General features: G+C 44.4%; 1 pseudogene; it reads right to left on the reverse strand.

Annotated features, from left to right (window-relative positions):
• Positions 1 to 748: 748 nt before the first annotated feature.
• LOC143651182 (nuclear speckle splicing regulatory protein 1-like) lies at positions 749 to 2,449 on the reverse strand (annotated as a pseudogene).
• Positions 2,450 to 12,465: the final 10,016 nt, after the last annotated feature.

Raw genomic sequence — 12,465 nt, forward strand, 5'->3', positions numbered from 1 at the left:
TTTGCACTGCCAATTTTGAAGACCTTCCACTCAGCCTTGCCCTTTTTTTCATCTCTTTGCTTTATGACATTTAGATGGCCTTTCTTTGACTTCGCACTCTTCCCTTTTATTGCTACCTCTGGCTGCTCCTTCCCAGTATCTTTTGTGATGTTTTATTTGTCTGTATCCACCTACTCTTAAACATTGTAGACCCTAAAAGTTGGCCTTAATTCTTTTTTTATAAGTATACTACTATTTTTATTTTTGCATAAGCCCAAGTGTGCTGGGTACTTATTTAGACAAGATGCACATTTTATACTGTAATACGAACCTCAGAGCATAAAGCATAACCATATTTTCTCTCTACTTTATTATCCATCTCCATGTATTATAATCAGAAATTCAGCATTCGTAAAACAAAACAGATTCTGCATCAAAATCAGCATCAGGGTAGTTGTTTAAATCCTTTTTTTGAACGGTTGTGGTACAGCCAATTGTCCTTACTAAGCCCCTACAGGCATTACACACACTCCTAACAATTACTTAAATAAAACCAAGAATGTGGTACTAAGTAAGATTATATAAATTCAAACATTCATGGTAAAGGGACTGTCTTAAACCTAAACCAAAACTCAACTTTGAAAAAAATATTTTTAAAGGTCCTCCCAAACCATTGTTAACACAGTTTCCTTTTATGCAACATGTTCCAGGAGTTGTATAAAAGTAATAATTTTCTATGTGCCCCTAGATCTCTCTGTTGCTACAGCCATCACTCATCTTCCTTCTCAGTAGAGGTCTTCTCATGAACCCTCCGCCATTCGCCTGGCCAAGTACCTGCCTGGCAGACTTGACAGTTTCTTCGTTATTCTGCTTTGCAAATTTGCTTGCTGCCTCAGGCGACTCTCTCGCTCTTCTCCCTTCTCTAACCTTTTCTCTGTGATTCTGTGTTTTGCTTCCCGTGATGTGGCAGAGCTAGTGGACTTCTCCGAGTTTCTTTCTTTGTCCTTTTCCATGTTCCTCATTTGATTGGATTTTTCCTGGCCAAACAGCCTATCTTTTGCTCTAGAGCATGGGCTGCTTTCTTTTTTCTGTCTTGAATTCTTTCTGAGGACTGAACACTTACTTCTCGTTTTTCCCTGTCTTTATATTTATCATTGCTTACTTCTCACTTTCCCTGACTTTGTATTTGTCGTTGTTCTCATTTCTTTCCTTCCGACCTTTCACATGCTCTTCCTTCTCTTTGCTTTTCTCTTCCTTCTCTCCGCCCTTCTCACTGTGTCGGTTACCATCATTTCGTTCTCCATCTCTTCCTTGTTCTCTTGGGGGATATTTCTCCCTATCTCTCTCCCTTTTCCACTCTTTGTCATTTCTTTCTCTGTCTCTTCCTCCTGGTTTATCTTCTTGTTCACGCCTCTTCCAGTTAAATTCTCAATGCTTGGCCTCGAGATGCCGATGGAAAGCCTTCCTTTCTTTTAGGTAATCAGGTCAGTGTAATGCCTCTCCTGGTCCCTGGGTTGTCTCTCTGGGAGCTTATCTTCCCTGTTCTCATGTCCTCCTGACTTGGGACTTTTTGTGTGGCATTTGGCACTGTGTCCTCTTTGTTCACAAACTGACCGTGAGTGGGTTTGATTCCTGTGATCTCAAGGTCATTCTGGGAGGCCTTTAATCCTCTGCAGTTCACTTTACGATTTTCTTCCATTTCATCATCCTCGCAGCTCTTTGCATCCAAATCACTGTCTGCATCTGGGTTTTCCTCTACCTCCACAGCCGTTTGGAGAACCCATTTCTCATGTGGTATTTCGTTCTCTGAACTCACTTCATCAGAGTAACCTCTTGATTTCTCTTCCTTTATTCCAGACTTGGCTTCATGAAAGCTGCAGTTAGGTACTTCCTCTTCACCAGCTGCTTGATTTAATAGGTGCCTATAAAATCCACCGAGGTCGTTCTGCTTAGTTACATCCAAATGTGCTTCAAGTGCAGCAGCCCTCTTTTCTTTCTTCCTCTTCAGCTCTCTCATGCATTTTTTTCTTATGAGCAGATGACCCAAATCAATCTTTATCCTCAAAGTCTCCTTTTCCATGTCTCATTCTCTTTGAATTTTTTTCCCATTCTTTTTTCCTGCTCCTTTTTTTCTGATCTCAACTGCTTTTAGTGAGCTGTGAATATGCTTGCGCTTTCGGTGTTTTCCCAAGAATAATCTGGGATAACTTTTCTCTTTTTCTTCCTACATTTCATCATAAATGCTACCATAGTCATGAACAGTGGCATCTTCTCTAAGGGCCTCCTGGATGTCCACTTTGATCTGTTTCATCACTTGCTTCTCAGCCACTTTCCTCTGAAGGCTTTACTCAGAAGTTTCATCATCATCATCAGAATAATTCCCAAACCTTGATGGTTTCTGCAAAACAGGGTGCAACTACTGGGTTTTCTTTGGAAAAACAAGCCCATACTGCCTGCACGGAATCAACATCTTGCTGCCATCTCTGCTTTGAACATGGCCAGCGCCTGCCCTAACTCTTTTTCTTATAGTCACTCTTCCTGAGAAATCTTACTCACTTTTGTGACACCCCTAAAATCTACTCTCTGATGTTTCCCAAATCTAAACCCACCAACTCTCTCCCAAGCACTGGACAAACATTTCCAACCTACTTTGGAAATGTAGCCTACTTTGCTTCTCTATCCAAAAGTCCCTCACACATCTCAAATGTGCCCCCCAAAACTGCTCATTATCTTGACTCCCAAATCTGTTTTTTCTCTTACCTTCTGTCTCATGCAATGAGATTAACATCCAACCAGCTGTCTTAACTAGAAAACTGTATTTATAATCTTTTGTTTCTTCCTCACATCCTATATCTAATCTAAAATATATAAGCCCTTGATTCTATACAAAATCTATTCACTCACCATGCATTACCTGAGTTCCGCTCCTGAATCAATCAATCAGTCAAGATCGAGCTCCCCTTCCCTCCCTTTCCCCCTCCTTCTCTCCTCATGTCCCCTCTCTCCATTCTCTCCCCCTTCTGTCTCTCTCTCCCCTCCCCCCCCTCCTTACTTCCTCTCTCCTCTCCCTCCCTCCCTCTCTATGCGAGCATAAACACTGTTATTCTCCATAATATTCAGTAGATAATACCAGTTCATTGAGTGGGAGAGAAGACGGTAGAAATGCAGTTGCCCTGAGGGCTTGCCACATTTTCTTAAGCAAGCCCATGGGTTATAATGCAACAGAAAATGGATTGGGGCTTATACATTTCTTAGTACAGTAAATGAGGGCTTCTGCGGTTAGGCTCCAACCCAGTTCACCTCCACCCATGTCCCCAGACAATTCCTGCACGCACACCATACTGAGCCACAGGGCACTTCCTGAATCAGCCATGCATTTTCCTTACTCTATATTTGTGCCCGTGCAGTTGCCACTGCCTGGAATGTACTGTAACTTACTTTTTGATCACCAAGCAGATGTTTCTCATGTTTCTGATCCAACTCAAATGTCATCTCCTGACCTATGAAGTGGAGATATCAATATTTCCTTCAGCATGTGCACAGAACTCAGCATAGACCTCTCTCTTTCAGCACTTAGTACCCTGCCACCATTATTAAATTGGGACTACGAAGTCGTCTTCATATTGTAAGAACTCATACAGTGCTTGCATATGGTAGGAATTCAATAAAGAAACAAACACACCAACTGTGGCGGCTTGGAGCTGTGTGCCCCCCAAAAGCATGTTCTTAAAATTAATCCATCCTTGTGGGTGTGAAACCATTGTAGGTGGGACCTTTTGATAAGGTTGCTTCAGTTAAGGTGCAGTCCACCTGAATGAGGATGGGTCTTAATCTTATGGCTAGAGTCCTTTATATAGAGAGAAACAGACAGGGGGCAGCCAGAAGCTGAAGTCAATGGAACCCAGAGAAGCCAGGAAAGACCACCATTTGCACCGCCACGGGACAGGAGACAGCAGCCAAGTCTCACCAGCAGCCAGTGTCCACAGCCTTCTGGGAAAAACCATCACCTCGATGATTACTTGATTTTAGACATCTAGCCTCAAAATCATGAGCCAATCAATTCCCATCGTTTAAGCCAACCCATCACATGGTATTTGTTTTAGCATCCAGGAACCTCAAGTCATCTTCGGGACTGGAAAGTGTGGAGCTGCCATTACAAATACGTACAACGTGGAAATGGCTTTTGAATTGGGTGATGGGTAGGGGCTAGAAGAACTGTAAGATGTCTGATAGAAAAAGTCTACTTTGAAGTGACTATTGGTAGAAATAAAGGTACTTCTGATGAAGGAAATTATGGCTACGTTATTGGAAATTGGGAGAAAGATGATCCTCATTAAAAAGTGGCAAAGAGCATGGCAAAATTGCATTCTGATGCCGGACTGAAAGTGGAACTCGTAAACAATGAGCTTGGATATATAGCTGAGGAGATTCCCAAGCTAAGTAAGGAAGGTGCCGCCTGGCTTCTCCTGGCAGTTATGGCAAAATGTGAGAGGAAATGGATATGCTGAGAACCTAACTCTAATGCACAAAGAAACCAGAAATTGATGGTTTGGAAAATTCTGAGCCTATGCAAGTAGCTGCTCCGAGGGCCAGAAGCAGCTCTAGCTGAAGTGCTTGGGAAGTGAGTTCCCAGAGGACAGGGCTGTTTACGAGGGTTCAACTGAACAATCCTTTGCCAAAGAGTGTGTGGGATCAGGGCTCACAAACATGGATACAGCCAGCCATTTCCGTGAAAGCCAGGACTGGAGGCGCCATTATCCAGGAAGGCTAAGGACAGTCCTTCGGCTGGATGGTTTAGACCCCTGGGAATTGCATGCAAAGCAGGCGAGATTCTTGTGAAATGTGTATGAACAGAACCACTGCTAGCCTAGCCTGGAAGGGACAGAGAAAGGATGGACTGAAGGAAGAACGCCTTCAAGGGCAGAACCATGGACGCTGAGGTCTGGACCAGAGAAATATCCTGGAGCCAAAAGAAAGGCCCCACTCGTGTGGGGGGGAGGGCAGGGTCACCACTGCATCTGGAGGGGGCAGGCCATCTGCTCTGGTGCTTGGAAGGGATGGGCTTCCCACCCCTCATTAGGGGCGAACGCTGCCACCCCAATGCTAGAAGATGGTGGGGCTGTGACACAGAGTTCACGGACAGCATGGTCACCACCCCGGTGCTCAGAGAGGGCGAGGCCTTCACCCCGGCACTCAGGGAGAGCGGGACCACTGTGCAGGCACTGAGAAGGGTGGGGCTGCTGCTCCACCAGGCCTGAAGGACAAGCATCGATCCAGAGGTGGCTCCCTGACCTTGAAATCTAATGAAGTTTGCCCTGCTGGGTTCCAGAATGGTTTGAGACCCATGACCTATATTTCTGGGTTTCACAGCTCCACAGATAGAGGGGTGTTGTACCCCAGGACAGACCACCATCATTACCAACTTTGGTGAGACTTTGTACACAACATTGTTACTGAGATAAGGTAAGGCTTTGGGGATGTTGTGATGGAATGAATATATTTTACATGTGGGGACAGCATGTCTTTTTGAAGTCCAGAGAGAGGGCTGTGTGGCTTAAAGTTATGTTCCCTAGAATAATATGTTCTTAAACGTAATCCATCCCTGTGGGTGTTGTGTTAATTTGCAAGCTGCTGGAATGCGATACACTAGAACTGGAACCGCTTTTAGAAAGGAGAATTTAAGTTTACAGTTCTAAGCCCATGAAAACGTCCAAACTAAGGCATCCAAGGAACGATACCTTAATTCAAGAAAGGCTCATGGGTCAGGAGCACCATTGTCAGCTGGGAAGTCATGGGGCTGACACCCGCTGGTCCCTTGCTCTCGGGCCCCATTGCTTTCAGCCTCTGTTCCTGTGGGGGCTCCTCACTTTGCTTCTCTGGGGCTGACCTTCATCTCTTGGCTTCCCTTGGCTCTCTCCAGGTTCTGGCTTGCTAACATCTCATGGCGTCGTCTGCTGGGCTCCAAGCATCTCCGAACATCCGTGTCTCTGTTCTCTGACAGCTCTGCTCTGAAGTTTCTGTCGGCTCTGTCATTTCTGACTCTCTCTAAAATGTTTCCTCTTTTAAAGGATTCTGGTAAACTAATCAAGACCCACCTGGAATGGGTGGAGTCACATCTCCGTCTGATCAGAGGTCACACCCACAATTGGGGGCATCACATCTCTGTGGAAATAACCTGATCAAAAGTCCCCAACCTACAGTATTGAATTAGGATTAGAAGAAACAGCTGCCCCGCAGGGTTGGGTCAGGATTCAGACATGGCTTTTCTGTGGTACCTCATACTTCCAAAGCAGCACAGGTGCGGATCCTTGTAAACAGGACCTTCTGATGACGTTACCTCAGTTAGGGTGGAGCCCAAGTGACCCAGGCTGGTCTCAACCTATTACTGAGAGCCTGATAGGAAAAGCCGCAAAGAGAGACGCCTGAGGAAGCAGCCAAAAGCTGGAAGTCAACAGAAACCAAAAGAGAAAGGAGAAGCCAGGAGAGGCCACCACATGCATCGCCATGTGACAGAAAGACCAAGGATAAGTGCAGCCAGCCTTAGAATGCCACAGTCTTCTGGTAGAAAGGATCACCTTGATGGTGCCTTATTGGGGACTTCTCCTGGCCTCAATACCATAAGCCAATAAATTTCCGTTGTTCAAGCCAACCCATTGCATGGTATTTATTTTAGAAACCAGGAAACTAAGACAGCACCTTAACTTTTGAACTACTAAAGTTGACCCACTGACAGCTTTGCTTGCAGAGGCGGCAGGCACAGCCTGCACCGCAGTCGGAATGCAGCCGAGCAGGATGCTCTATTGAGGTACTGATTTGGGCTGTTTTCTCTGCTATCAGTATTTTTCTGCTATCGCTGCTGTCACTATTTTTCTTCCCCCTTCCAAGAAGGGAGACAACTTCCTGTTCAGGGTTCTGGAGTCATTAGTGATGGTCACAGGCTCTTAACGGCTTGTGGCTTGAGGGACCTAAGTGGAAATTGTCAGGTCCCTACACAACACAGAACTTCCTATCCAGGTAGTGGTTGTGGAGGAAAGTCTGTGACAAAAGGAAAAGGACTTGGTGTTCCTCAAGACCGGGAAAGGAATGGGTTTGAAGAGCCATGTTCTGGCAGAAACCCAGAGCGAACTCCCCCCTGCGCCTGGATGCGGGAAGGAGGCAGCCCTGCTCCAACCGGAGGGATGCTACGCATTGACCCTGTGATTAGAACAGCGGTGAGAGTCATCTGCCCCGCCAGACCCTGCGGCTCCAATCTTCCTCTGCCACGTGTCAGAATGCATAGCAGTCGTGATGGAACTGACACTGGTTAGCAGACCAAATACACCACGTTGCACTAGCCTGGGAATCCTGTGTGATCCCGTGGAGTAGAGGAGGGTGTCCAACTCTATAATTCCAAGAGGAGGGCTTGGAATTATATACCCCAGAAAAACATTTTCGTAATCGATTTCTGTCGAGTTGAACCTATTGTAAATGGGACCTTTCGATGAGGTTCCTTCAGCTTCGGTGTGACCCATCTGAATCAGGGCAGGTGAATCCTATTACTGCAGTCCTTATGAAGGCGGCCACAGCGAGAGAAGCCACAGGGAGCAGCCAGAAGTCAGAAGAGAAAGGAAAAGGCACCACTGTGGGCATCGCCATGCAACCGAACGGCCAAGGAACCCCAAAGATTGCCAGCCAGACTGAAGACACTGAGTCGGGAAAGAAGCAAGTCTTCTAGCTTCTAAAACCGGGAGCCGATAAATTCCTGTGGTTAAACCAACCCACTGTCTGGCATCTGTTTTAGTAGCCAGGAGACTAAAATATCCCTTAGTGACTGGGATTGAATTTCCCCTTCAGTTAGGCAATTCATTTGATTTAGAGGAATAAAGAAATGTGACCTAAAACAGAATTGTAATCTAAACTTAATCACAGTGCTACCCCACAGTGCTAATTCAAATCCCCAAGAAAATCACAGGATCTCTCAGAGCATCCTCGAAACAGCTTTGGGGCATAACATTTGCCTGTTCTCACTTTGAACACACTTATTATTGAATATGCCAAGGTGCTGCTACACAGGCAGTGAAATTCCTTGTTGATATGTTTCCGTTTTGAGATACTATTCAGGCCTGCTTTGGGCATGTGCGATGACAAATCTCTTCAAATCAGGTTGGTTCACTGGACCAAAGGCAGAAACGATCCAGGGCGACCAATTCCAGCCTTGCAAGTTTCCGGGGAGCAGAAGGGACGCGAGCTGCGCCTGGGAAGCGCAGTTCCCCGACACGGCCACGAGGTGGCAGAGCGATTCCGCACCGCAGAGGCACAGCCCAGCGCAAACCGGCCCAGCAGCCCAGGAGACCGCGGGGCCCGCGGATGTCAGCTGCGCGGTCGATCCTCATAGGACTAAGAAATCCACTTGGTCAGGCCTGATCAGCTTTCAGATATCGCGTCCCGTCTCCAGGACCGGCCCCACACTCCGTGGAGGGTCCCTGGAATCCCACGAGGCTCGTCTCTGCAGGGAGCTCCACCCTGCTACCCAGCACCGAGTCTGCAAAGACCCCTGATCTGAAGCCCCCTCAGTCTCCGGGCCCTGACGGATCCTCCAAACAGGAAGACAGGAGAGCTGAGCTCCATGAACAACTTCTCGTCCACTGCAGGCTCGACCACCTCAGTCTTGGCGCATGCCTCTCACCGTCTTCAGATCACTCCTCTGGTTCCGTCAGTGACGGTCAGCACTCCTGCCAGGGAAAGCGGACACTGGACAATCCACACACCACAACCAGAAAACGGCAATTCATTCATACAGGAAGATAAGAACCTACTTGGATATTAATTTAATTGAGGTCACCAAAAAAATGTATTCAAAGAAAATTAGAAAATCATAATTGAATGAAGAAAGACATAAATAAATGAAGAGATATCTCACGCTCCTAAGTAGGATGACCAAATAAAGCAAAGATCCTAGCACTCCCTAAGTTAATAAAATGCAGTCCTTTTGCATCTCCATGGTACTTTCTAGAGCCTGAAAATGAAATTAGTCGGAAGGAATGAGGAAAGAACACCAGTGCACACACGTGCATGCTGTGTGCTCAGTGTATGTGTGTGATGATAAAAACAGTGTTCCAGTTTGCTAGCTGCCGGGATGCAGCACACCAGAGACGGACTGGCTTTTAATAAAAGGGGATTTATTTTGTTAGTTCTTCAGAGGAAAGGCAGCTAACTTTCCACTGAGGTTCTTTCTTATGTGGGAAGGCACAGGGTGGTCTCCACTGGCCTTCTCTCCAGGCCCCTGGGTTCCAACAACTTTCCCCAGGGTGATTTCTTTCTGCATCTCCAAAGGCCTGGGCTGAGCTGAGAGTGCTGAGATGAGGTATGCTGAGCTGCTTGGGCTGTGCTACACTGAGCTCTCTCATTTAAGCACCAGCCAATTAAGTCAAACATCATTCATTGCAGCAGGCATGCCTCCTAGCCGACTGCAGATGTAATCAGCAACAGATGAGGTTCACATACCATTGGCTCATGTCCACAGCAACAGAACTAGGTGCCTTCACCTGGCCAAGTTGACACCTGAATCTAACTACCATAAACAGTAAGACAATACCACTGAAAAATCAGAAAATCAAGCAATTAAAATACATTTTAAATGTTGATATAAGACAAGTCCCATGGAAAACATAACAAGGCATTTAATATTACTGGTGAAATCCACACATAGAAAAATTAACCACATACTATAAATATAATTTATTCTAGTTTAGAGGAGAAATTAATTTCAGACAGAAGAAAAATTTTAAGAAGATAAACTTTTAATGTCCCTCTCCTAAATCTGTCTGGAGCAACTCAATCAAGGCAAACGAGAGGCTCTATCCCACCAATGAAACTAGAGAGGCCTCACTCAACCCCATTTCCATCTCCCCAGAGCCCTCCTATACACAAGAAGCAAGAAATCTAAAGACTAAAGTGCCAAAACGTCTTTGCAGATTTGGTTCCACCTATGAACTAACAGCCACCGAGAAAACTCACCCCATGGGGCTTGGAAAGTAAACTTAGTGACACAGAAGGTCTTCCCCTTTACTTGCAAGAATGGCTGTGGAAGCATTTGACTTTTTGCAGCAGCTATAGTATAAGGTCTGGTGTCAATTGCTAGCTTTTTGGGCAAACTCCAGCACCAAGATTTCTACTGGAATAGTCCTGTTTTAGAATTGGATATTTTTCCTGGTTATATTACCTTTCACTGAATGGCTAACAAGCTTACTTCTCAAACCCTCATATTCTGTAAAGTAGTTGAATGGATTCTACTGTCTGCAGTTAAAAACCCTGTTTTTTATCAGAAGACAAGGAAACAAGTGGAACGGATAGACTGCTCTATAGAAAAAAGAAAATTAATGGGACATGCAGTAGACAAGAGAGGGAAACAAGGAGGGGATAGCAAAGGGACATAGTGAAATGGCTAAAGGACTTTTAGAATGGGCATGTAATATTCAGTTTCAAGTGGTTTGTGTTAGTAAGATATAAACTTCTTCCGCCTCCCTAAATCATCAGTCTCCTACATGCTCAAATGCCCTTTGAGTAAACGGATGGCATGGGCTTGCACAAATTTAGAAAAATGGATTGCCTTCCTCACTTGAGTCAGTGCGCTGTGGACACCAGAGCAGTTATTAGTAATAACATCAGAAAGGTCAAGAGACACCTAGAAGTGAATGACATGCTGCTGGTCTGGTGACCACACTTTGTAAACCACGTTCTCGATAAACAAAGGTAGGTTTTACTGACCTGAGGCACCTGATAAGTGGAAGGAGACAAGACAAACATCAGTGAGCCAGGTACAGAAAATTTTTGAAATTATTTTTGTAAAAAAGCTTTATGTTAGATTTTATTATCAGTGTCCTACTGTTCAAAATACTAATTGCTGCAATCTTTCTGAAGGAAAATTTAGCAATATCAAGATATTAAATGACCAAATGCTTTGACTCAACAATTTCATACCTAGAAGTAAATAACAAGACAGTGTAAAAAGCTAAGTTCAAGAATAGTCACAACAGAATGTTTTCAATTTTGAAAAAAACCTAAATATCCCTGAAAAGGGGATTGAAAAAATAAATCTTACAATAGTCACCCTATATGAGACAACATTCACAATGTATTATTTCATGGCATGAAAAGGCTGGCCAGTATAGAACTTATCACAATTCTACTTAGTTCTACTCAAAATGCCATAGCTATGAACTGTTTTTTACCATTTGTAAAGATATAAATCAACCCAATGCCTCCTTCCTTGAGAATGCCTAGTCATAGCAAATAACATAATAATCTCTCTTAATCTCAATATCTTCATGTTGGTTTGAAACTGTTGTGTAACCCAGAAAAGCCATGCTTAAAGAGCATGATTTACTATGGTAGGGTGCTAAGCTGTTTCCGTGAGATGTGACCCACCCAACTGTGTGGGGGCCTTTTGAATAGGTTGTTCCCACGGAAATGTGTCTCCACCATTCAATGTGGGTCTTTATGCACTTACTGGAGTTCTTTGAGAGGGAACTATTTAGGAAAAAGCTTTAGTGTCAACATAGACAGAGACCTTTGCAGGTGCAGGGAGAAAATGCAGCCCAGGGGAACTGTTTGAAATCAGAAACCAGAGGATCAGCAGACACCAGCCATGTGCCTTCCTAGCTAACAGAGAAGTTCTGAATCCATCGGCCTTTCTTGAGTCAAGGTATCTTTCCCCGGATGGCTTAGTTTGGACATTTTTATGGCCTTGGAACTGTAAACTTGTAACTTAATAAGTTCCCTTTATAAAAGCCAACACATTTCTGGTATGTTGCATTTCTGGCAGCATTTAACAAACTAAAAAATCTTCATATGGCAAACAGGGATAAAAATCAGGATTTATAAAAGGGAGATTTCTTTAAGACTTCAAAGACACTGAAATGAATGTTTTGGAAGCACACTCCCCTACACCTCCCAGCCTTAGGGGCTGCTAGGCTGTATGCCATCATATAGTAGCACAGGCGAACACCATGTAGTGTTTTAGGTATTAAAATAGGTCACTGAAATATGGCAATGCTTTTAATAAAGTATTTCAAGAGAGAAAAAACTGCACCAAATACTGTTTGTATGCTAATACAACCGAATGTATGGACGAGGGATATTTCTACATCGAATATCATTTGGGGACTTCCCTGCCATGTGGCAAACAGAGTTGGTATGAATGCACCCTTCCCACTACAAACATGGAAATTCTGGATAAAACATAACCAATAAATAAAATTTAAATATACAAGTGGGCTCCAATTGATAAATAGTCCCCAGATTCCAAAAACAAAGAGAGATCAAAGTCAGAGTTACAGCAGTACACATGAGTTTTAGTCTCAGACTTTAGGACTATGAGACAAAGAACAGACACTGAAGATCCACTTGCCAGGATAAAGGCTAAAGAGTGAAGAACAATCTTAGAAGTGAAAAAAAGGCTACATAAAACCTGCTCTCAAACCTGAAGAAAGAAACTTGCTGAGTATA

This window comes from Tamandua tetradactyla, chromosome 12, assembly GCF_023851605.1.
Source record: "Tamandua tetradactyla isolate mTamTet1 chromosome 12, mTamTet1.pri, whole genome shotgun sequence".
Lineage (NCBI taxonomy): Eukaryota > Metazoa > Chordata > Mammalia > Pilosa > Myrmecophagidae > Tamandua > Tamandua tetradactyla.